Consider the following 24,374-nt stretch of genomic DNA (forward strand, 5'->3'; position numbering starts at 1 on the left):
ACGAGAAAACTCCTCATACGCCTTTTACAGTAAGACGCGGGAAACGAGTTTACTCGTTTCGTTGCGCAAAGCCGTAAGGATCGAGAAACTTGTAAACAAGGGGTTCTAAATGGGTGCGGGGTCATGTGTTTTCTATTCTCGGTGGTACCCGATCTATCTACCTGTCAATACAATGAGTTTGAAACACAACAAAAAATAATAAAAAAAATAAAATCGTTGTCGCGTATGTTCCGCTCACAAACTACGCAGTGAAACGCGGTACATGTGCAAGTTTTGCAATGTGCCCCTGCATAAAGGAAAGTGTTTCGAACGCTATCACACATTGAAGCACTATTAGGTTATAGTTTTTTTTTATATGTATTGAAAATTTCTAAATAATCTTGTAATTTTGTATGAATAAATTTCAATTTGTTATTTCGATTGTGAAATACTGTTTTTTCTATGATTCCTAAGAAAGTAGAAAGTTTTTGTTCATATAAAATGTAATTACACATACATTGCTAAGTAAATAAATAAAGACATCTTTTTAAAGTAAAAAAATGAAAGTTTCATCGAAAAATATCAAATAAATCATAAGATATGACTATTTTGCGGAAAGTCTAATTTTGGCGCTAAAATTTAAAAAAAACACCTGCTTCGCCCCCAATTTGGCGGTAAATTGCCCGACCATATAGTGTAAAGAGGATAACAGTGCGCAGTAAGGTATCAATTTTACATACATAAACACACACTTTACTTCAATCCACATAATCTGTCCTGATGATGGTCACTGTAATGCTGTCCGAGGCGTTGGATAAAAAGGAGGAAGCGCAACAAGGTAAACCCTTAGATTAATCACGATAATACTTTTGGCAGTGAAAATCTCATATCATATTATCATTTAAAGTATGTATGTTACACAAGGCAGAATTCGGTTCCTACACCTCTCATTATTTTTACAGCAAGTTTAAACAGCAAACATACGCTGATCCCGTTTTCTATATCTTTGTATCTCTTCCACGTTAAGTTCCTCCTTGACGTTCCCATCTAGCCTGCGGTGTTCTGTTTAACATCCCCCTAGAGGAATAACTTAAGAAGATTTCCAAGGGAAGACGCGGATAGGAAGATGTTCCACACGGACCTTATCACATACTCCTTCTAGCGAGGGTCATCCCAGGAGATCGCATTTGTGATGCTGGAAACTCTGAATACTTTAATCTACACGGGAAAAGTAATCATTTTATTGCACAGTTTGCAGATTAAAGATTATATAAAATAGCATCCTCTTCCAGACTCCTTGCGTGGGGTGGAAAGGTTTCTTTTTATCTGTTGGAAGGGATCCAGAGATTACATTGTTGCACTTTGAATCCAATTAATGTTTCGATATAAAATGGAAGTACAATATAGTGGAACTTTTCCATTTGCTACGTTTTCTATTTAAGACATATCGAATGGTAAGTACGTTGTCATCGTACAGGTTGTAAATAAATTAACGATTTAAATAACTTAATATGATTGTTTATCAATATTGAAAACAATCCATTTGTATTTATTTTATTGTACAGCTAAGTTGATACTCGTGAAAGAGCTGTGTGCTATTTGGCTTTAGGAAAAGAGACCGCACGGTTTGACAAAGTCAAAAAGGCGTTCTGAGATAATTTGGTTCTAAGTATCAATTCTGGAAAGAAAATAAAGTGTTTGTAGTTTCCAGCTTCAAATTTTGTAAAGTTCTTTCGGACAAGTGATGAAGAAGTGAGAAGTTTCTGAGCAGGTATTTAATAACGTTTTCAATATGTCTGCATTATTGAGTCAAAAATGCAAATTTAGTCTAAGACAAGGCTGCCCAACCCCAGGCCCGCGGGCCACAATGTGGCCCGCAAACGAATTATAAGTGGCCCGCGTGAACCATTTTCAAAAAACGGGCCAATCAGCCAATTTGAAAATGTGTCGCGGGCCCGCGGTAAAACAAACAACCCAGCTTGGGCGCGGTCACCAGTGTTGCCAACGAAGGCGATTTATCGCTATTTAGGCTACTCGAAGGCTATTCAAAAAATTGTTGTGGAGAATCACATATGATGTTTTTGGGTGCGCGGAAGTAACAACCCCCCCCCATGGATTTAAAATGTTTTGTGGGGAGCACTCATTTTGTGGGGAATTATGTTTTAAAGAAATTCTCTAACAACCCCCCCCCCCCTCCCCCCATGGAAATAGGAACCGTCAGGTATTCAGTGGCCCGCCAGTGATTCAAAATCGTCAATTTCGCCCAACTGTTAAAAAGGTTGGGCAGCCTTGGTCTAAGACCAGGAGTGCAAAATATTGTAGAGGTTTGAAAAGAATTTTAAAAAAGCTTTGAATATGTTGTGTAACAAAATTTAAAAAAATATATTTTTTAAGGGGTACGACCTCCTCATTCTCCACCCATTTTACACAAGTCTTCAATGGGGGACTATGTAGTCCAACTGTTGGAAATTTGAATAGAAAGGGACTGATGATAAGCGTTTTACGTAAATACATGCATTTCGTTTCGTTTATCTAACAATAATTATAATTGGCTAATTCATATTGGCATTATAAATATTACTGGCTTGCAACGAAGATTCATAATAATAACTAGTGACTTTCATCGAAGACTTATATCTAGTAACTTACGGTTAAGGCTTTTAACTACTAACTTAAAACTAGTGACTTGCATCCAAGAATTATATACAGTGACTTAAGACTAACTACTGACTTAATGATATACATACTTGCAACTGTGGCTTAAATTTAGAGACATGCAAATAAAGTATTAACATTAAAAAAAAAAAAAAATTCGGTTTGGCCGATGTTGTCAGTGATAAGTTAATAATAATAGTTAATTATTGAAGACAATATTAGCGATTTCTAAACGAAAATCTGAAACAGAAAAATCAGAAAAGGATACGGTCACATCTAGGACTCGAACCCAGGACCCGTGTCCGGTGTCCGTGGACCGGTGTCCCGGAAAGACAAGGGTCCTGGGTTCGAGTCCTAGATGTGACCGTATCCTTTTGTGATTTTTCTGTTTCAGATTTTCGTTTAGAAATCGCTAATATTGTCTTCAATAATTAAATATGACAATTTGAGGTTTTACTCAATAAAGTTATTCCGAAAAATAAATAATAATAATAGAATCTATGTGGCTATAGATAGTACAGGAACAAACAAGTATCGTAGAAGGAAGTTATTTCTGTGAGTTTGAGGATTTTATACGTACATATCATATTCTACTTATTTTAAACATATTATCAAATTCTCTTTTCGATATTATTAGCGCCAAAAGAAAAAGGAAGTTCTTAAATTTATTAATATTTTTTAAGTGTTTTCGAAATTATTTTAGAGTGCGAGTGTAAAAATGCCCTTAATCTGGGTTAACTCGTTTTATGGAATGAATGAAATGAATCAACGAAATTAATCGTGGAACTTTACTGTACTAACATAATTACACAGATTGAGGTGTTATGGGTCCATTTGTGAATAAATCAATAGCACTTGACTTTATCATGAGTGTGGGCATCAACAGTTATAGTATAAATAAACAGGAAAAACTAGCAATGTAAAATAAATAAATTGATGCAAATTTTGTATGAACTAGTGCCACATATTTTAGGTTAACTACTGGTTATGTGAAATGTGCAGCCCCAACCTGGGGTGTGAGGAAAATTTGGCGCCAACGCCTGAAGGTACTAAACCAAGCATTAATTTGAAATAATTATGACGGTGACATTAAAATTTTCTTACTGCTTGCACACTTTACGACCAGGGAGAAAGTGCCTACATCGGGTTGAGGTGACCCGCGGTTTTTCATTGCTTTGGTGTGAGGTGAAGAGTTTCTTCTGACGAGATGTGATAAATATATGTCCATATGTTACATTAGATCTTCTGACCTACATTTCTTGACAGGGATCAGAGAGATTCAGAAAAGGGTCATCATTTTTCCATCTTTGAAAAGTATCACAATGGGTTATTTTTCTATGTTCCTTGTAACAATTTTATACCCTTTTTCTGAGGACCATCAGACATCATATTTTGATACCTACTACTGTACTGCTTTCGAGGATGTGTTTTTCTAAAGTCCGAAATTCAGTTGATAATTTTTTTCTGATTTCAACCTTTGGTAATTTTCTACAATTTAAAACATTAGAACGTGACAGCTACGTGTTCCAATCTATTGGCATCGTGTTAATTCGATTTCATTCAGTTTTAAATAATTCATTTACAATCATGATCAAAAATAATAATTTCGGATTAATTAATGATTCGGATAATTCTGTGATTGTAACTCTCGTTCAATGACCTGAAATTTTCAAAGGATTTTTGTCATTTTTCAAAATTGTAATTAGTTTGGTGAAGAATTCAGACAAGCAATAAAGTACCTACTTATAAAATAGGTATATTTTAAGTGGCATTTTCAAAATTAGAATTAATTTGTCAAGATTCAGACAAGCGACAAAGTAGGTACCTACATGTAAAATAACATGTTTAACCTTAAAAAAAATTTCATTATAAATATGAATGTGTATTTCTTTTGTTCAAATTTATTATGTTTAATCTTGACAAGGAAAGTCAGATTTCGTGATTCTTCAGGGGTCTGCGATTTTTAGCCAATACGCAATTTATTATCAATTATCTAAACAATTATCTTAACATTTTTCAAATATTTTTGCTTGATAATTTGTAATGTTATTGATCGATAAAAGTTAAATGAAATGTTTGTAAGCCTGTTTTGGTACGGGCCTAGTGATATGTAAGTAAAACAGACACAGTACAAAAATATGTAGTTCTCTTAAATAGATAACGTGGTAAATAGATTTTTTATTGAAGATAATATTAGCGATTCTCAAACGAAAATTTAAAACAGAAAAATCGGAAAAAGATACGGTCGCATCAAGGACTTGAACCCAGGACCCTTCCCTTGCTGGGGCGCTGCTCTACCAGCTGAACTAATCCGACTATTTCCTTCGGTCATATTAAACTGTATCATTCTTCGAATAAGAGCTACCAATATTATCCGAAGACAAAAGAAAATAGGGTTGGATTAGCTCAGTTGGAAGAGTAGCGCACCGGCAAGACGAAGGTCCTGGTTTCAATTCTTAGGATATATTAATCCAAGACACTATCCAGATTGCATTTAGTTGGAGTTTAAAATGATGGTAATGTTGATAGTTCGTATGAAATAGTATATGGAATAATATATGGAAAACAAAATATATGGAAATAGGCAACAAAACGCATAACACAGAGTTAAAATTGACAATTAATGACGAAAAAATTGAAAAAGTAAATGAAATTAAGTACCTGGGTGTGATACTAGATTCAAAACTAACTTTCGCAGCAAATTTTGAACATGTGCTAAAGAAGGTATCTAAAAAAGTCAATTTTCTTAGAAGATTATGAAATAAACTAAATGGAAACACTACAGAGCTGATTTATAAAACTATAGTTGCTCCACATTTAGATTATTGCTCTACTATGTTGTATTTGGCCAATGAAGGAAACTTGAACAAGCTAGATGTTATACAGAATAGAGCTATGAGATGTATACTAGGAAAAGGAAAATACGCAAGCATAGATCAAATGAGAGAACAGCTAAATGGGATTTCTATAAAAAAGAGACTATTATTTAATGTGTTAATTTTTGTACATAAAATCATGAACAACCAAATGCCAAAATATTTTAAGGATGAAATTGTTTTTAATAGAGATGTTTATAATTACGAAACCAGAAATGTAAATAGGATTAGATTGCCACATATGAAAAAAACAAAATCACAGAACTGCCTAATGTACAAAGGACTAAAAATTTATGATGAAATGCCTGAAAGTCTGAAGAATGAAGGAAGAATGAATGTATTTAAAAAGAAATTTTATATTTATTGTAAAAATATGTAAAATTACAAATGAAATATGATCTTGTTTATATTCAAATGTATAAACTAACTCAATAAATAATAAAAAATAAAAAAATAAAAAAAGTTGGTAGAGCAAAGCTCCGGCAAGGTGAAGGTCCTGGTTTCAATTCTTAGGATATTAAACTAATCCAAGACACAATCTAGATTGTATTTATTTAGAGATGAATCTTGCGTTCATCAGCCCATAAAATATGCGTTTAGGATATGAAGGCAATGTTGGTAGTTTTTATTTGAAGTATGATATAGTTAAATATGAAATAGGGTCGTATTAGCTTAGTTGGTAAAGCAGCGCTCCGGCAAGAAGAATATCCTGATTTTTCTGTTTTAAATTTTCGTTATATTAAATATTACACTCATTAGGTTATTCCTAAAAGAAAAAGGAAATTTTGAACCAACCCATATCCCTCTCATTTAATTACATCTCGGTATCAGAAGTTTATTACAACAAATGACTTTATTAATAAAAGCATTATCTTTGTCCACATTGATGTTGATAAGGGTTGAACGCTTTTGGCAACATAATTAAAATTCCTAGCATCTACAGAGAGAAATTCGTTCGGAATGGCGAAATGGCGATCGTTTCCCTCGTAAAGACTTAGATATGAACTAATTGCCATGAATCGATTCTTTATTAATTTTGTAGACGACGCGTTAATAAATGGACAATAAATGATAATTTTTATGTACAATAAATTGGTCTATTCCTGGCAGTTTGCGGAGTTCTGAATTTTACACAAAAGATACTTTAAGAGGCTTTTAAGAGGAAGGGTCGCGCGACCTTTTGATAGAAAAATTAAATTTGAATTTTTGGATTTGAGGCCGAAATACTAACTGTCTTACTAGACTCCAATTCACCTTTGGTGCCAATATCCCGCTATGTTGGGAACAAGGCTCAGATACATGGAAAGACACATTGTAGAACCAGAAAACGTAGCCACATATCCAATGACAACCCTGGTGAACTTCATTAAAAGGACCGGATTACTGTTAAATGAATGAAGTAAAATGGAAGATAACACAATGGGCCTATGGCCTAAGTATTCATGGGAACTACATGTAAACCGTCTCCGCTGTATAAAATAAATAAAAACGGTCTCACTAAAAAACGTGGAATATTTACTTATTCTTCTTCAATGACGCTACAGCCCATTTCGAGCCTTGGCCTCCTTTAACATGAGCCTCCACCGCCCTCTGTCCTCGGCCGTCGTCTTCCAATTTGCAACATGGAGTAGTCCTCTGGCATCTTTCCTGACATCGTCCTCCCATCTCAGCCTAGGTCTGCCCGCCTTTCGTTTGCCTCCCGGGTGTCCTGTTAGAACCTTCTTTGGTACACGTGTGCTTGGCATTCGGTGCACATGTCCGGCCCATCTTAGTCTTTGGAGCCGTAAATGAGTAGAGAGTCTGGGAGCTTGGTAAATGTCATATAGCTCCTTATTGTGGCGGATTCTCCATGCCTCTCCCTCTCGCACCGCTCCTAAGATTCTTCGAAGTACCTTTCTTTCGAAGGTGTCCAGCCGTTCCGCAGACTTTGCTGTCAGCGTTCCCGCCTCACATCCATAGGCCAAGACCGTTCTAATAATTGTTTTATACAGGGTTAATTTGGTTTTCCTATGGACGTTTCGGGATTTGAACACTGGCAGCAACGCGAAGTAAGTGATGTTAGCGGCAATATATACTAAAAACGTGAAATAGAAACTGACACAAAAAGAAAGACTGAAAGATACATAAGATATATACATTCCGGTTCCATGATAACTCAACACAGTGACAATTCAACACACTTTTAAAAAGTGATATAAAGTCATTAGAAACGATGAAAGAATTTTTTTAACCTAACCTAACCTAACCGACATAACCCAGTTAATAAAGTTTTTTTTTCATCACTTTCCATCACTTTATGTAACTTTTTAAAGATGTGATGATTTATCCGGTTACCGTACATCGCTTATGCAGTCAATGAGGGTTGTTTATCTGTTGTATAAACTTGAAATAATAATAATTTAAATTGGCCTAAATTTTATAATTTAAAACATATTCATTGTATGCTATACTTTTAATTAAAAAAATACGTTTCAGTTTGGTTAAGTATTTTGTCCTCAAATCCAAATTTAAGTTTTGTATGAAGGGCCGCACATTGAATGTGTGAATACATGTATATGTCGTATAGGGTATAATAAAGGTGCTCAGGAGGTAGGGTGTGTCCATTATTTACACAGATTCCTAAATATGTAATGAAAACATTACAAGAAAAAAAATTGTTAATTAATTAGACTAAACAAATTATACTTTTTCGTTGTAAGTAGGTAGGCATTCCCATCAAGAAATATTAATTTAAGTGTGCTGTCTCGGGCGGTTAAATTCCAGAATATGCCATAACAATTTAATTAAACAGTTAAAGGGTGCATAGAGGTTTATGATTCAAGTTATGCTAACTTATAAAATAGTTTATCTTCGCGACAAAGTACTAACAGAAAAGCATGCTTTAGAATATTAGACTAAAATATCAAACGATTGTTATCAGTGAAACCAGAGTAATTTTAATTTAAAATTTGCAAATAAATGTTAGTAAAAATTATTAATTACCATCATTATATAAGAATATATTAAACATGTTCACATTAAATCATTGATTAGATCTTAGCGTTTCTAAAATCAACCTTTTTACAAAGAACAAGTATGTGCTATATATCATTGGGTCATGGCTCATTTTGTTAACAGCGGGAGCCACTGTACCAGCTTGATATTTTCGTAAGGCTTAAAGAGTCGACTCAATTGAACGACGGCTTAATTGAACGTGAGTTCGCTCCCAGTGTATGAATATTCGTATGACTCTTGGTACCGGTACGCCGCCTCGTACCACGAGAAAAATAAGATACTAGGTAGTTAGTAGGTGAAGTCACACTTTATTTTTTTTTAAATATCTCCTGATAAAAGAGTAACCGTTCAATTGAGACGGTTTACGGCTCGCTCGTGAACTACTCATCCCTAGTGCGATACCTTTTTATTAAGTATTTCATTACGTAAGTATTATAAGATGCATTAATGTGGTGTATAGTAATAATATAATTTTAATTTTAGTTTTTTATCTAATGATGATTCGATGTTGCCAATGATAAAGCATAATTCGGGGGCTTGGAATCACAGAGGCCTAGCTACAAAAATGGTGCATTGAGTTAAGCTCGGTTTCGGTAATGTTAAAGTCATATTTATTAGTGACACAAAGCTCTATCTAGCCGGTTAAGAGATACAGGGAGTATGAGTATTTAAATCTTTATTTGCGTTTATATCAAAACTATGTAGTTGTAAATGGACCCCTGTAATTCTAAACCCCAGAATTTTTTATGAACTTAATAATATTTTCTGAGAACTATTTTCTTTTTTCATCAAACTTAATATGATACAAATAACATATAAACGATACAATTTTATTATTTATGTAATAATACATCGTGTTACACCTTTTAAGAATAACACTCGTGTAAAAAGGCCGAAGAAACGTAGGAAAATAGTGTTTTCAGAAACTTTTCAGGACAGCAAAAAAAAATTAACAAACTCTAGAACAAAATATACGTGAAAAGGCAAAGAAAAAAATGCACATAAATATTATTATTTTATATTAAAAAGTATAAAATAATGAGAAAAAAAATTCATAGAAAATAATAACTTACTGTTGAATTCATTTTACTCCAGTATATTTTATATTTTCATTTACATTTTAATCACAGCTTTATTGTGATTTAATTCATATATCCTATAATGTAAAATAATCTTAACCTGCCATGTTAGATACATACGCATAAATGAAATAACATGTATTTTAAAAACGCGTATAATTTTTTTTTATAATCATATAATATTTTTTTACAGCTATAATCGTTAAATATCCCATTGTGCGGTGTAGGTACTGATATTATTAAAAATATGCTCTTATTAGTTCATACTTTAAAATAATTTCAATTAACGTGTGATCACTCTTCTGTGTGGTAGTTTTTGAAGTCAATTGATTTTTAAAAAGAAAACAACGATTTTAATTGCAGTTAAATTTCACAAGCATATTCGTAAGTGCATGAAATTGATTGATAAATGTCTGAACCAACCATTTCAAGTTAACCGGTCAATCAATCTCTATAAAAAGGGGTGGATGTAACATACTTGCCTCCAGCGCTGTCACCACCTAAATAAATATGAACGAGAAAATAGGGTGACACAATTTATAGCAAACTTTCAGCCGCGTTGGTACAAATGGTAGGTTTTGCAACTCGCAATATTGCGATATTTTCTAACTAAAAATTAAGAATTTTCCGATTATAACATGAAACGTGAAATATTTTTTCTGTTTTATTTGGGTCTATTATGACAATTTTCTTGAAGTATCGATATATACTTTTCCGTATAGAGAAAACAAGAAAAAACGTGTTAACGATGTTTTAACGAAATTATACTAAGTAATTAAAATGATTTGAAAGTATCGATTGATAATATCATATTTATGACATCAGTACCTTTTCCGCACAGTGGGATATTTTACAATTATAGCTGTAAAAAATATTACACGGTTATAAAAAAATAGATTATACCTGTTTTTTCATTTTTGCGTATATGTATCTAACATAGTATGTAGGTTTAAATTTTTTTCTTTAGGGGTATTGATGTTTTATTTGGGGCCATTATGACAAATTGATGCTGTTTTTATTGGATTTCTTACGCCTTGACATATACTTTTTCGTGTGCAAAAAAGCAAGATACAACGTCTTTATGACGTTTTAATGAAATTGCAGTAAGTAAGAACTTCCTTAGTTAATATTATTTTTTTTAGTACCTAACTCTGAATTATTAGTTGAATTGTAAATTTTGTCTGAAACTGTAAAATCTTTTGAACAGTGAACGATGTACATTGTTTGTGGGTGAAATTTTTATAACAACGTAACTGTTTTAAAATTAAAAGAATATATGTATATTTTAAAATTAAAATAACATCTCGACTAGTAATTCGAAGGTCGTGGGTTCAAATGTGGGTTCCGGCGGACGTAAGTAAATTTTATTTGATGAAATTATATTATTTTACAAGATGTGAATAGTCAAGCACTCCCCCACCTTTCTCTACCCCATCTCCTTCCACTTCACGCTTCCTTCAGCCTCACAGCACACCCCAATTGGGGATGCCATAGTCTTACTGGCATCAGACGGTTGGGACTTTTGTGCGGTATTCAATATTTGTAAAACTATTGGAAAGCTGTGGTTAACAGTGGAAATGGGATTTCGACTTAGCCTTGGTCTTTTCGATCGATATTATTGCCTTGATTGTTGCGATATTACAAGCATTCATAATAGTCTCGCATTTAATGCACTGAAGGAACATGTTCACTGCACCGTTTTCTTAACAGACCGGTGATGTATAGTAAAATTATTGCAATGTTATTGATATAGGTACTCCACACTGTCAGACAGGGACAGGCAATAGGCTAACAAGAAATTGGGTGTAGAAATTTATGAACTTATGTTAAGAATGCATATGGTTGCGTCAACAACCGTCATATTTTGTAACATGCATTTATGAATTTTATTCAAAACATAACAATTTTACTAACTGTTATAATTTTTGTTTGTTTCAGATCTTTGGGAGGATTAAAATATCAACGATCGAAAAGTGACATCTTTGTCATAAAGTACGAAACAGTTATTGTAGAAGAATTGCTTGTTTAATTAAGTATTCATTTTAAACCCTTTTTTAATCGAGTAAAGTTCAACAAATAATCATCTAAGCTGTGTAAACACGAACAACCCTGCGAGGTAAGTGAAACACAATTATATTTATGCTTGCAATCTACATGGTTTATGATTATCTTTTTATTAATTAATGAAACTAGGTAGCTTTGTTTGAACCACTATTTTTTTATAATAAATGTCGACCGGTTTCGGAACAGCCGTTCCTTCCTCAGGGAAAATATATACTAACTTAACATTACTAAATGTATTACTGGAAGTGGGGTTGTGGGCATGCCTAAGGATTAGTGGAGAGTGGGGGGAGAGGATGGAATGTAACGTGAAATGAGAACGTGATAATATTTTTGTTTTATTGATAAGATGGGATAATATTTTTTATTTATTGATAATGGATTCATTATTGTTAAGGGATCTTTACTTGTTCCAGACTGTGCGGTAGGTATTTATATTTAAGAACAAAAAAACACATAAATAAAAAAATATAGCGGAATTTAACTACGTCGCAACGCGTAAACTTTCTAGATATTCTTAGATAATTTTAAATTCTTTGGCACTGTATATGGCATTAAAATATTCGACTTCGTGCCAAGCGTTAAAGGTTTTGCCAACAACTGGTACATTCAAACAGGATGTATCAATAAGGAAGCACAGATTACATGGCATCCCTTTACACATCACCCATTTTATTGCCGGATGGAGGAATATTATAAAACTTTTATTGTACCTCCCTATATAACAACCCTCTTGAGACACCAACCCTTTCAGTCAAAGTAAACTGAATCCGAGTAAACATTTATATTTCATTGCTTTTGGAATGAGTATCTACTTTGTTTCGTAAAGTGGTATAGATATTGACTTCGTCTGGAGTCGAGAACCGCAACAAGAACTCAAGGGAAACTTGATACACAAGTGGCAAAAGAATAATAAAGCTACAGGAATTCAGACGAAATGCAATGCATTGTATTCAATGTGATATATTCACTTCACATAATGCAGACATATTACAATATCAAAACGCATTAACATGGAATACAATTGAGAGGGTTACCATAAGAGTATTGTCCTGCCCTCTTTTATTGGAATAATTATATTGTCTACACTTATTAGTAAAACACGAAAGAAAACATCAGCAAACAAATTTTAAAGATGAAATAAAACACTGATTTAGCATTTGTGTTCTGGCCAAAATACGGTATAACTTTAAATATTTTAAGACCGTACTAGTTGTTCGAAATCATCTCCCTTATTCTCATAGTGAGTAATTGATCTAAAAAGTGTTAGAAAGAAAAAACACCACGCTTCATATTCAAAGCCATAAGTTAACCACATCAGAATTAAGATGTACAACACTATGAAACCAAAGGTTCCACCATGGCTTGAGAAAAATGTATGAAACTTTGTGAATTGTTAATCAATTATTTTTAAATGTAATAAAAGGTATGCCTCAGCATGGGTTAACGCTCCAGCGAGGTTTACATTTTCGAATAATGTTTTATAAAAAAAAATACTTCTAATCGATAAAAAAGGAAAAAATGACGTAATTCATTTAATTAAATACTTTCAGCTCACAAATCCTACAATTATAACGCCCGTGATTTTTTACGAGTCTTCGTTAAATTAAATTAAATTAAATTAAATTCTTCGTATCTTAATATATAAAAATCAAATGTCACTATTATTCGAACACGCTAATCTCCTAAACCGCCCAACCGATTTCATTGAAATTTGGTGAATGTGTATGGTTGGTTCCAGCTTGAAATGTAGGATAGTTTCGGACCCGCTAGGTGGCGCTTTTGTCGAGATCTAAAGTTTATTTTTTTCTGATTTCTCACTCATAACTAGATACAACCACAAATTTTAACTTCCCTACTTAGAAGGCGGTCTGTGGCAGGACATCGTCTTATATTATAATATGCATTCCAAATGGTTGAATTAAACTGGTTATTTAACTTTAAATATGAAAATTCAGCCTGCGTATGTTTGCGCTCGCAAAACTCGAAAAGTAATCCATTAATATTATTATTTTTTTAATGATGAACTTACGTTTATAAGACAAGGTTTTATGCATTGCATAAAGGATAAGCAATCATTAGTCATCCGAAATACCAATACAAATTGAAAATATCTCCCGAGTAAAAATAAATGCCGCCAACGGAAATTGAACCCGTGCCTTCTGATGTCCGGTCAGGTGCTCTGTATCCACTGAGCTATGTCGGCTTATTTCCAACCCGCCAAATGATTCAATATGTACTAGTACCTCAATCAACAATTATTGCTAATTTTATTTTTTCACCTGTTAATAAGCAGTAATTGTTGTTCTCAATGACTCCGCCGGACCATAAACCGCACCAAACAGTCACAAATTGAGGATAAAGAGGCATTTCAAAAATAACTCTTGGGTTTTCCGAGCCCCAGATGCGACAATTTTGCTTGTTGACGAAGCCACCGAGGTGGAAATTGGCCTCATCACTCAAGATGATTTGCATTTGATGCACTCAAGTGAATTTCAATAATTTCAATGCGTTGTTGAAGCGTGGATTGTTCCATTTTTATTAATGGCGTAGTTTCTACTTGTCAAATGTTAAAAAATTAGAGCTTCAAAAGTAACATGCACCGAAATAGCTCTTATTGGAAATCCCTGTAGAAGCTTTTCCAATAACAGTAAAAGCTTGTAATGATCCGCCCTTTCTACATCAAACTTTTCCTTCTCTTTTTTCTACGATAAATTTCTTTAAAGTCCCATAGGTAACTTTTCCATAAGGCTTTGCATATGTGTTCGCAGGGATGGAAAATTCCTCCCCTGCCGTCTCTACAAGCCTTTGCTCCTCTCTTTATTACACACCCCTTCAAGTGTGTACATCCTAGTTTGTCCACGTGACGTACGACTTTGAACGTACTCATTTCACGTGACGGTTCAGTATAAAAAGGCTTCACCGAACGTTGTGTTGGTTTTTTGTTTCTCGGTTTAGAAACCTAGTTATCTATGTATGTGTGGTATCCCTTGGTTCTTTTGAGATAGAGTGAGTTGAATCCATTATTGCTGTGTTTTAAAGCCATTTCATAAACCTTATTTTTCTGAAGTCGCCTGCTCTTCAAACTGGCTACGTGATTCTACCTGTCATAGGGTAATGTGAGTATAATAAAGTGTTAGATTTTATATATGTGATATACATACGATAAATTTATGGTGTTAGTTGTCGGCGCCATCCATGTATATATTTTAGGAGGGGAAGGAGAGGAAAGGAAATGAATTTTTTTCAAGCTAAGATTGACTCCTCCTCTTACCAAACAAAACTGATGGATGATAATTTGAGCAAGGCGATCGATATCTGCGTGTCTGGATATCACAACCGGCCGGGTCTCCCCTTGTTCTAAATCGGCAACCGTCACGCCAGAATAAAGAAAACCAGGTCTCATCACCAATTTCAGAATTGCCCCAATCTCATACACCTCCAGGAAAATCTACTTTACTGAGTGTAGAAGGGGAAAACCATGACATCCCTTGTCACGAATCTAGTCGCGAAAATGTGACACGCAAGGTCCTAAGTTACGTGCCACCTCTAGAAAACGTTGTAACTCCCTCGCCGTCGGGGATTTACATCCCTTTCTAGGTCAATACATAGATAACACACGACGATCTTGTCGACATTTAGCCTGCTTTTTAACGATAGGTTGTGTGCCTACCCATTCAGCCAATTATCATGTGAGATATATGTAAGGTCTACTCGAAATGCCAAATTTAGGATGAGGACTGTCTGTATTTTAATATTCGGTTCTAGTAATTATTTTATGAGGTTACTAGCATCCTCGTGTATTAGGTATGGGTAACTCCTACTGAATACCTATCCTCTCAGGTGGGTATAAACGGATAATTGGTTTGATTTTTGCATTTAATTTAAAGAGGCTGCCTACCTCTCGAAAGGTACCTGTTGAGAAAAGTTGTTCGGTTGGTAGTTTTATTTCGGAGATTACCATCTCCCTCTTTCGACTTTAGATTTGTTTTTGTGCATCCCAATTCGTAACTTAGAAAGTCAAACAATAGATGAAAAGTATTAAATTAGAAAAGTCAAATAACAGACGAAAGATATTCATTTTGTTCTATCTGGTTGCATCCGATCGCTTTCTATTTGGGCGGTCATACGCTAGCAAAACTCCCCCTTTGACTGACTGTACACCGCGCCTCGGCCTATATATGAAAAGGTCATCGGCCCGTCTCCCTTTTTCAGCTGGTAGATAGTCTGATTGACACATTCCCTTTCGAAACATTATTTGGACGACAGGGGTTGTAAACTTGGATGCTGTATCCGTCCTTTAAAAGGGACTTCTGTTGTTTAATAAATAATATAAAAAAACTCACCCTGTTAGTCACCTCCAAATCCTAGTGTGAAGCTTACCTGGTTACACACTATATAGCTAAATCAGTTTAATTTTTCGGTCTACCCCCTACCGGCATTCCTTCTTCCTTTTAGTGAAATCCTGGCAATTTGTTCACTTTTGGTCCCCTCCCTAAGACTTTAAAAGGGTAATTAAATATTCCTATAAATAAAATTGTACCTCCCTAATCTGTTAGGATTCGAACCTACAGTTAATGATATATTTGTTTCTCTGGTTTTCGGTCTCCGTGGATAAATGCCATCTCGCCAAATCAATAACCTAGCCCGATTAAACACTTCCCGCCTTTAAGTACATTCACTCTGTTTTAAAAACGCAATCATTATTTTTATTATTTTCATGTTTTTAAGACAAGCAATCTAGTTCGAACTGTATACGAAATCACGTTTAAATCAACACAACTTTATAACACAATCGCGATTGCACAACACCTGGCGCCCCTGAGGTGGGTTTTTACAAAACGGCGCCCTACAAATTATCCAATTATTATTATTGTCATTATTATTAATTGTTTTCTCACTGAGTCCAACCACTTTCACTTCACACAAAAACCGGTTCAATAATATTTCACTTTAATTCAGAAACCAACAAAGCTTTCTAACATCATCTGAATTCACTAATTAATTGTAATCTCACACATCACTTCTGGTTTGTATTCATTTCTCGGGGCTGTCAACGTATCCGAATTCTAGACTCGACTGCCTGTACCTGCGCCCTGTCCCGTGTGAATGTGTTTACTCCAGGCCTGTCTGTCAATAAATCTTCCGTCGTTGTCTAAACAAAAAATTTTTTTGAGCACGTTCGTTTATTATTTATCGTTTATTTATTTTCGTGATTATTCAAACCATCACAAGCTGCCATATCCCACTTAACCTGAGGGGGTCTCAACAATCCGGCCAATTTCAAAATTTTACAAGTATCATAGTGGTATACAGTAATGAATGGTGGAAGAAGTCAGAGGCGCCCGAGAAAGGAATTAGCAATAGCGAGTCATTGCGGGGAATCCACTTATTTTATTTTATTTTTTATTTATTTAACGCCCAGAGGGCTTTTACATGTAGGTGGTACAATTTTAATGACATACAGTTTTGAAACACGAGAAAGAAATAATAAAAATAAAATTACATTGAAAAATAATATATGCAAGAAATAAAATTAAAAATAACATGAACATAAATTTAAAAATACAGCGATTTGACTGGTTTACAAAAATAAAACTTCCATTTAAGAATAGTGTTGAAATAATTCTTTTGCGTGATCCACAAAATTTGAAAAGTTAATATTAAATATATCGGCATCACCTAAGTATTGGTTTCCCATAGTGTGAAACCGTTGTATTGGGGAGTTCGCAATGTAATTGCGCTTATGTGTGTTGCAATGGAATAGTGTATTTTGTCGTTTTATTATTGTAGGTATTCGTAAGTTTATGAGTTTGCAACAGTCGAATTTAGAGTTTAGAATCTTGAATAAAAAAGTTAAGTCGTTTATTTTACGCCTGTCTTCCAATGTGTGTATTTTTAGAGTATTTAATTAGAAATGATATTGTAAGTCTTCTAGTGGGATATTTAATAATATTTATATATTATTCACTTGTATAATATTTGTTTTCTCTAAGCATACAACATTATTGATATCAAAAATAATGCAAAAAGAGTTCAATTTTCATAACGATAACATTTTTTGAAAATTGTTTCTACACCAAATATGTAAATAATATCGTCCAACTCATTTTAATTCAAAATAAACTTCAATAAAAATCCACCATTTCAAATCGAATCACAACGAAATAAGAATACGTACAAACTTTCGTGATTCGTATAACTTATCGTGTTAGCGAAAGTTGAATGTCGAAATGGATTTGTATATTTTTTCAAGAAACCTTCTTTATCCAACTGGTTTTTCAAACTGATTCGTATGTAAAAATCATCGATTTTCAAAGTTTGTGGTAAAGCATTACATTAAACATATATACGAGAATATATTAAAATCGACAAATGTAATATGAGTTTAACATTATATAAGACATACCTGAAAGATGTATTCTTATGCGTTGGAGAAAATTACTTGGATTTACTTGTAAATTACGTATTATCAACCTGTACTATTATTTTTACACCATCTGTGCTTTTAAAACTGTTATTATTTTGCTGTGGTTATTTAAACATTAAAAAACTTCTGTTGACACTGTATTAAGCAGTAAACCTTGTAAAATATTTAACATGTAAAAGCCCATCAAGGCAGACCAGTGAAAAATCATGGGTTATTATAATTACAGGATTTGAGAAGAATAAAGTATTTATAAAATATTAGCCTCGGGGTTTCAAGAACAAATATTGTCAATTTTCTTCATAAAATAATTACATTTTTTTCATCGATCGGAAATTTACCTCTCGAATGAAAAATGTTTGAAAACTTGAAAAATCAAGAAATCTATCAAAAATTTAAACAAATTATATATATTAATTAAAATAACATATATTTTTTAATTAAATGTAGTTAAATACTTTATGGATTATCTGAATTCTTTAAAAATTTATTTTAAATTACAATTAAAATCAATTACAAAAAAATGACATTTTAAATTCAAAGCAAATTTGAGTTCACTGAACCAGATTTCAAACAGGAATAACTAACAAACATCACAAACCACCGAATTTAGAATGTTTGATAATAACATCGAATGATTAACTAACTTCATTTAATCAAAAGTATGATTTTGCTAATTTATTAAAAATCTGCTCAAATTATTCTTATTCCTGTTAAAAACGGGACTGCAAATTTTAAAGATTGAATTGACAAGTTTCCTAATAAACTGCCGGTATAACACGAATATCTTAGGACGTCGAACAAGTGTTCATACAAAGATTAGTATTGTAGCATTTCGTCATTATATCTATAAGAAAAAGCACAGATGCATGGACACATATTCCAATTTATTCTCAAAGGACTAATATTTTATTAGGAAATAGATTGCAATCACGTTTTTAACAGGATTTCAATAAATCAGCCGTGCTCATTTTTCTCCGTGTTGAAGGAGAATTTTGCCCTTTAATAATAATTTAAACATCAGACCCTATACATTTTATCATTTCTTTAAAATTTTAGGTTAAAATATCAAAACACTGACATTGTAATAATAAACGATAAAGATAAACACGCAGAGCCAATAAATTCTTAAATTAATACAGGGCTATTAGATGGTAATGAACAGATTTCCGAAATCAATATCGAGAAACAAATCCACGATATGTCAAAAACGAATAGGTTTAAATTGCTTAAATGGCAATTTATTTCACTCATATCGGATAACAGATGTAATAAATTTGGGTTTTGTTTTTCTGTAACGATAAATTTAATTGAAGAATATCGTAATGAAATTAATCATTTACAAACATTGGTTTATAAATGATTTGGGAATATTATTCAAAGAGACATTATTGCATGATGATGAGACATTAATAATTGATCTGAAGTAATGCAACCTTTTAAAGCCAATCTGATTTGTTTCAGGAGCAAATTTAAAACATTTGAATTTTACTACTTAGAGAAAATGTTATGTTTTTGGAATTTACAGAAGTTACTATAAATACATACACATTAACTCCACATAGGTCTTCTTTGTTGATGCTGTGTAAAATCTATTTTTGAGGAGATGAAGGAATGAGGGTCTTGAAGAAACCCAAAACAGAGACCGGCAAATCAAACCACAGCCTAGCTGTTGAACTAAACAGCTGTTGAACGAGTTGTGGAAACGACAAAATATGAAATTATAATAAATAATAGGACGCTTAGATAGCTTGGATATGTAGAGAGAATGGTGGAGGAAAAATTATGAAAGAAAGAGGCGATGGAATCTAAAAAGTGCAGGGCGAGGTAAATTACCAAAATTTTGTACATCAAATGACAAAAAATGAAACGGTTTATGAATGTGGTTGAGTAAAGAGAATGTGCCGTGGCCATCGACTTATTGGTGATTTATGTGGCGTTTGATACTCTCCACCTAGGTTAGCGAGGTTAAGGTGAAACGGTTACTTCATTAATGTAGTGTTGGTAAAATATTTATAGTTTCAATACCAGCCAACAGTTACCGTTAGAGTGTGCGGATATTTATTTTATCTAGTTTAAATTTTTTTCCATAGGTGACAGCAGTAATGCCACATGACAGAGACAACATGTCGGCCATACCCGAATGGTGATGAAGACAGCCGATCTTCAGACAAGCATCTCAGTACGAACTACGAGTTCACTCCTGCAACAGAATAACTTAGAGCCTCCTATAGAACGGACGGAATATAAGTCCAGTTAGATATTCATTGTAAATATCTCACGATCATAAACTAATAATTGAAAATCTCCCGATCATCAAGCGTATTGCAACTAAGAAGACAATTAACAGTACACTACAATTATTTAGCCTAGAAATGTAAACATATACCACCTTCATATTTCAATTTTGAGTTATATTTTCAATCCCATATTCCAGAAAAAACGTTTATTTTATCATTATCTGGTATTTAAATCTTGAAATGTTCAGATCTTTTAATAGAATTTACGAAAAACATGTCCTGTCCATGCATTTTTGTCTCAAAAACACGATGCTGCCTCATGCCCGGAATATAAAGTATTCCAGAAGATCTCATTAAACGGAGAAATTTCCAGAAAAAAAACCGGTTTGAATTTTAATTCCATTTCGCCGCGTTTAATGTCCCGTTTATTCTGCATTTTCGAGTTTTAGGGGAATAATTTAAGATTTTTACGGCATCCTTTTACATTTATGGCTTTGCTCAATCTTGTTTCATGGCTTATTCAACGAAAATTCTTACTTATTTTAACACTTAGGCATATTCCATTTTCACGAGGTCAAATCCATAAAAATACGAAAAACATTAATATTTCGAAATATTTTGATAGTATACCAACATTTATACGAAATAATGAAAAGAAAAACGTTTAAATTTTAAATGTGGAACAGCACAGGACTCCCAACTGCTCCAAACCATCTGGAGCCAGTGAAACTATGGCATCCCCAATTGGGTATCTTGTGAGGCTGAAGGTAGCGGGGAGAAGAAGGAGATAGGGAAAAAGAGGTGAGGAAATACTTGACTATTTTAGATCTGGTCACCAAATACGGGCAAAGCCATTACAAGCAACGTTTAGATTATGAATGGTGGTCTTACACCAGGGCGATACTGAGAATATATTCTACTCTGGAACATGCCGCAAATACACTAAATTCCTATATTATTTTTAATGAGTTATTAGTGAAATAACACATATTAAACTAATAAAATTTACTTGCGTACGCCGGGATTTGAACCCGCGACCTTCTGCTAGCTAGTCCAAAGCCCTATCTTTCGACCATGGGGGCCATTATGTTTATTTTCAAATACAATAGCTAATTACAATACAATAATTTTAAAAATTTGCTTAAGAACACCACTGCCCGAGTTGAACTGAAAAGGGTATGAGGTGTGGGTAGGAATCAAGCGATCAATGTGTACAGAAGTGACGGACGTTTGAAACCATCCCTCCCACTACCGTGCAAGGCCATGGGTCTAGAAAGACCGGCCGGAGAGGTCAAAGGGTCTACACCAACCAGTTTCTTCCAATCTGGCCCACTACGCAGCAGTTGGACAACCGCACTCGCCGCAAATACAAACCATACCTCGAGAACCGTGGCACCCCCACTTCATACTAAACGTATAATAACACTCGGGGACACCTACGGAAGGGGCGTTGGTTATCCAATAAATAGTTCCCGGGGCGGCGGTAACCAAACCCACATCCCAAATTTGAAACTAGAACTCCTTCCGTATTACACATATTATATATTGTCAAACCTTAACCAGTATCCCAAAAAACAATATTTACAAAACACACAGTTTTCAAAACATCGGGTTGCATTTGATGTTTCAACCAATACATAAACACAAGTCAAAGCGGCAGAGAGCATTAGCAACGGGACAATGGTACACAACAACGCATTGAGACGGCCTAATTATTCCGACCAAGCAACGGGACGCAGGTTAATAGCCCTGTCAATCAACCCTAATAGGGCTATGCAGAGCTATGGGGGTGTAGATGGAAATAGGTAGGAGGCTTTGAGGGGGTGCAGCGAACCAAGTGACGACAGTGGTTGCTTTGCGGGTGACTACACGGTGCCATGATTCGCGTTACCGCAAAACGTGGTAACGTAAATGATAAAAAAACTGTTTTAACTTAAAACTGTATTTTTCGCTTCAAGACTGTAAATATTGCAGTTTGTAATGTAAAGGAGGTGTATTGATTCGCTGGTTAAAATACCTATTGTTTTTTTCACCTTAACCCCACACGAGAGGAGAGGAGGCCCTGAGGAAAATAATTTCTCTCAGGGCTCAGGGCGCAAGTCCTATTTTTAAGGGTGGTATTTTTTGAGGGAACGATAGAAAGGAAGCTCTGGTTAGGTTAGGTTAGGTTAGGAAAAGGGTATGAGAAGTGTGTAGGCATCTAGGGATCAGTATGTCCAGGAGTGACTGGCGTATAAATCCATCACTCCAGCTCCAGCGTAAGGCGATGCGTCAAGAGGGACCAGTTGCAGAGGTCAAAGGGCCTCCCCAAATCAGCTTCTCCCTATCTGGCACGCCAAGCTGCTGGTTAGCACACCTCATCCGATGAACCCAGGCACCCCTGATAAATTACCAAACGTAGCGAAACATTTGGAGTGACCTATGGCAGAGATGTTGGCTATTCAATAAATAGTTCTCTGGGCGGCGGTACCTAGACCCGCCTCCCAAAACTGTAACAATAGATTTATTTATGTGAAGATCGAAATGTACGTAGAACGGTTATGGAAATAACAAATAGGTAATGTGCACTCTGATTCAATGTTGCCAGCAAAGACGGAAATAATAATTGTAATTGATTTGAAAGTTGTAACCGCGACGCAACCACAGTTTCAAAACTCTCAGAAAGGCCTAGAGGTTTCTAAATGTATGCAATCTAATATAAGAAACTGGCTCGGAGAGCTTTGAAGCTGGAAATTGATGGTTTCCTCGAGAGGGTTTTCTCTTGGGAAAAGAAAAACTTTGTCAAATTTAATGTTTAATTTATTTTCAAAGCTCTGTTTCAAAAGCTTGGCGGAATTGAAGCTAAGAGCTGAAAAGAGTAAGTGTCGTTCTTAAATTTCAATATGAGAAATGCTATCCAAATTTAACAATACCGTATAATAATTGCGAGGGAGATGGATGCAATAACAACTCCCATCGTCTTTTTGAAATCTCCAATCCCTACTTTAATTTTGAACACTATTATTTAATTACAAGTGAATACTACGTACAATTTTACAACCAATTTTATTACAAAAATTACAATTTTAATTTTGCCCCTTTTCTCCCCTATCTACCTATGTACTTCATACCCTCCCCCTACTCCTCTACCACCCCTCTCTGATGCTCTGATTTTCTTCTCTCATATGCTTCTTCGCTGTCTTTTTTTAACCTTATATAATGTTATGTAAATGTAAGTACGTTGGTAAGAATGCTGTAGCGGTAGCTACTAGTAGGTTATAGAACATCGATATATGTAACGCGCATCACATTGGAATCTACGAAACGACCGGTGAAATATGCGCTGACCTACTAGGCTGGGAAGTTTTTCGATTCTACTTGCGTAAGTGTGCCTTATATAAAGTGGCTATGTCGATGTACCTGGCCAGTCTTACAGGTCATTTTTACACGTGAGTCAGTTCCATTGAACCGTCCAGCTACAACTGACGACGGGCGCTCCCCCTTCCGCGCCCTACTATCATTACGACATCTTCATTAATCATCAGCAACCACTTCTGACTACTTTGGCTACTCTATTTGGACTCGTCAAAGCCGCTGCTAGGACCTCACAACATATTTCGTTCGTCTCCTTACCACATCTCCAAAATATCTTTCTGAAGAAGGTTAGGTTACTAGCAAACTAGTTGACACAATGTATAAATTAAATGAAATGGTTTAAAACAAGTTTTAAAAACGTCAATTTTAAAACTAATTAATTACTTATGTGGTATAATAAATCACCTTTCTCACCCTTTGTTATGTAACGACCTAGAACAACTAAATCTGCTGTAGAATAAAGATTTAGAATAACCAAAACTAAACACAGGTTAACAAAGTAAATTACATATTTTGTAAGATGCTTACGTCGTGTTGTAATGCAGCCTCGAAGGCTTTGAGCTTGTGATGTCATTAAACCGGATGTTTAGGCTGAAATACAAGGGAGGCCTCGCTGCAGGAAGTCATCCGTTATATCTTTCAGCCGCCATTAACGGCGGAGTTTGTGGCAAAATATTAAAATGAAAACACTTTTCACGCGATAACTTTT

The 24,374-nt window shown here is 34.4% G+C and overlaps 1 protein-coding gene across 2 annotated transcripts in view; it reads left to right on the forward strand.

Annotated features, from left to right (window-relative positions):
* pHCl-1 (pH-sensitive chloride channel 1) overlaps positions 1-24,374 on the forward strand; it is a 319,881-nt gene that overhangs the window by 139,064 nt on the left and 156,443 nt on the right. For both annotated transcript variants that reach the window (XM_089632549.1, XM_089632548.1), the window contains exon 2: positions 11,522-11,699. The gene's annotated coding sequence lies outside the window, so the exon portion shown is untranslated. The remainder of the gene's footprint in view (positions 1-11,521; positions 11,700-24,374) is intronic.

This window comes from Hesperophylax consimilis, chromosome 6 (genome assembly GCF_061612785.1).
Source record: "Hesperophylax consimilis isolate HC1 chromosome 6, BYU_Hcon_1.0, whole genome shotgun sequence".
NCBI classification, from domain to species: domain Eukaryota; kingdom Metazoa; phylum Arthropoda; class Insecta; order Trichoptera; family Limnephilidae; genus Hesperophylax; species Hesperophylax consimilis.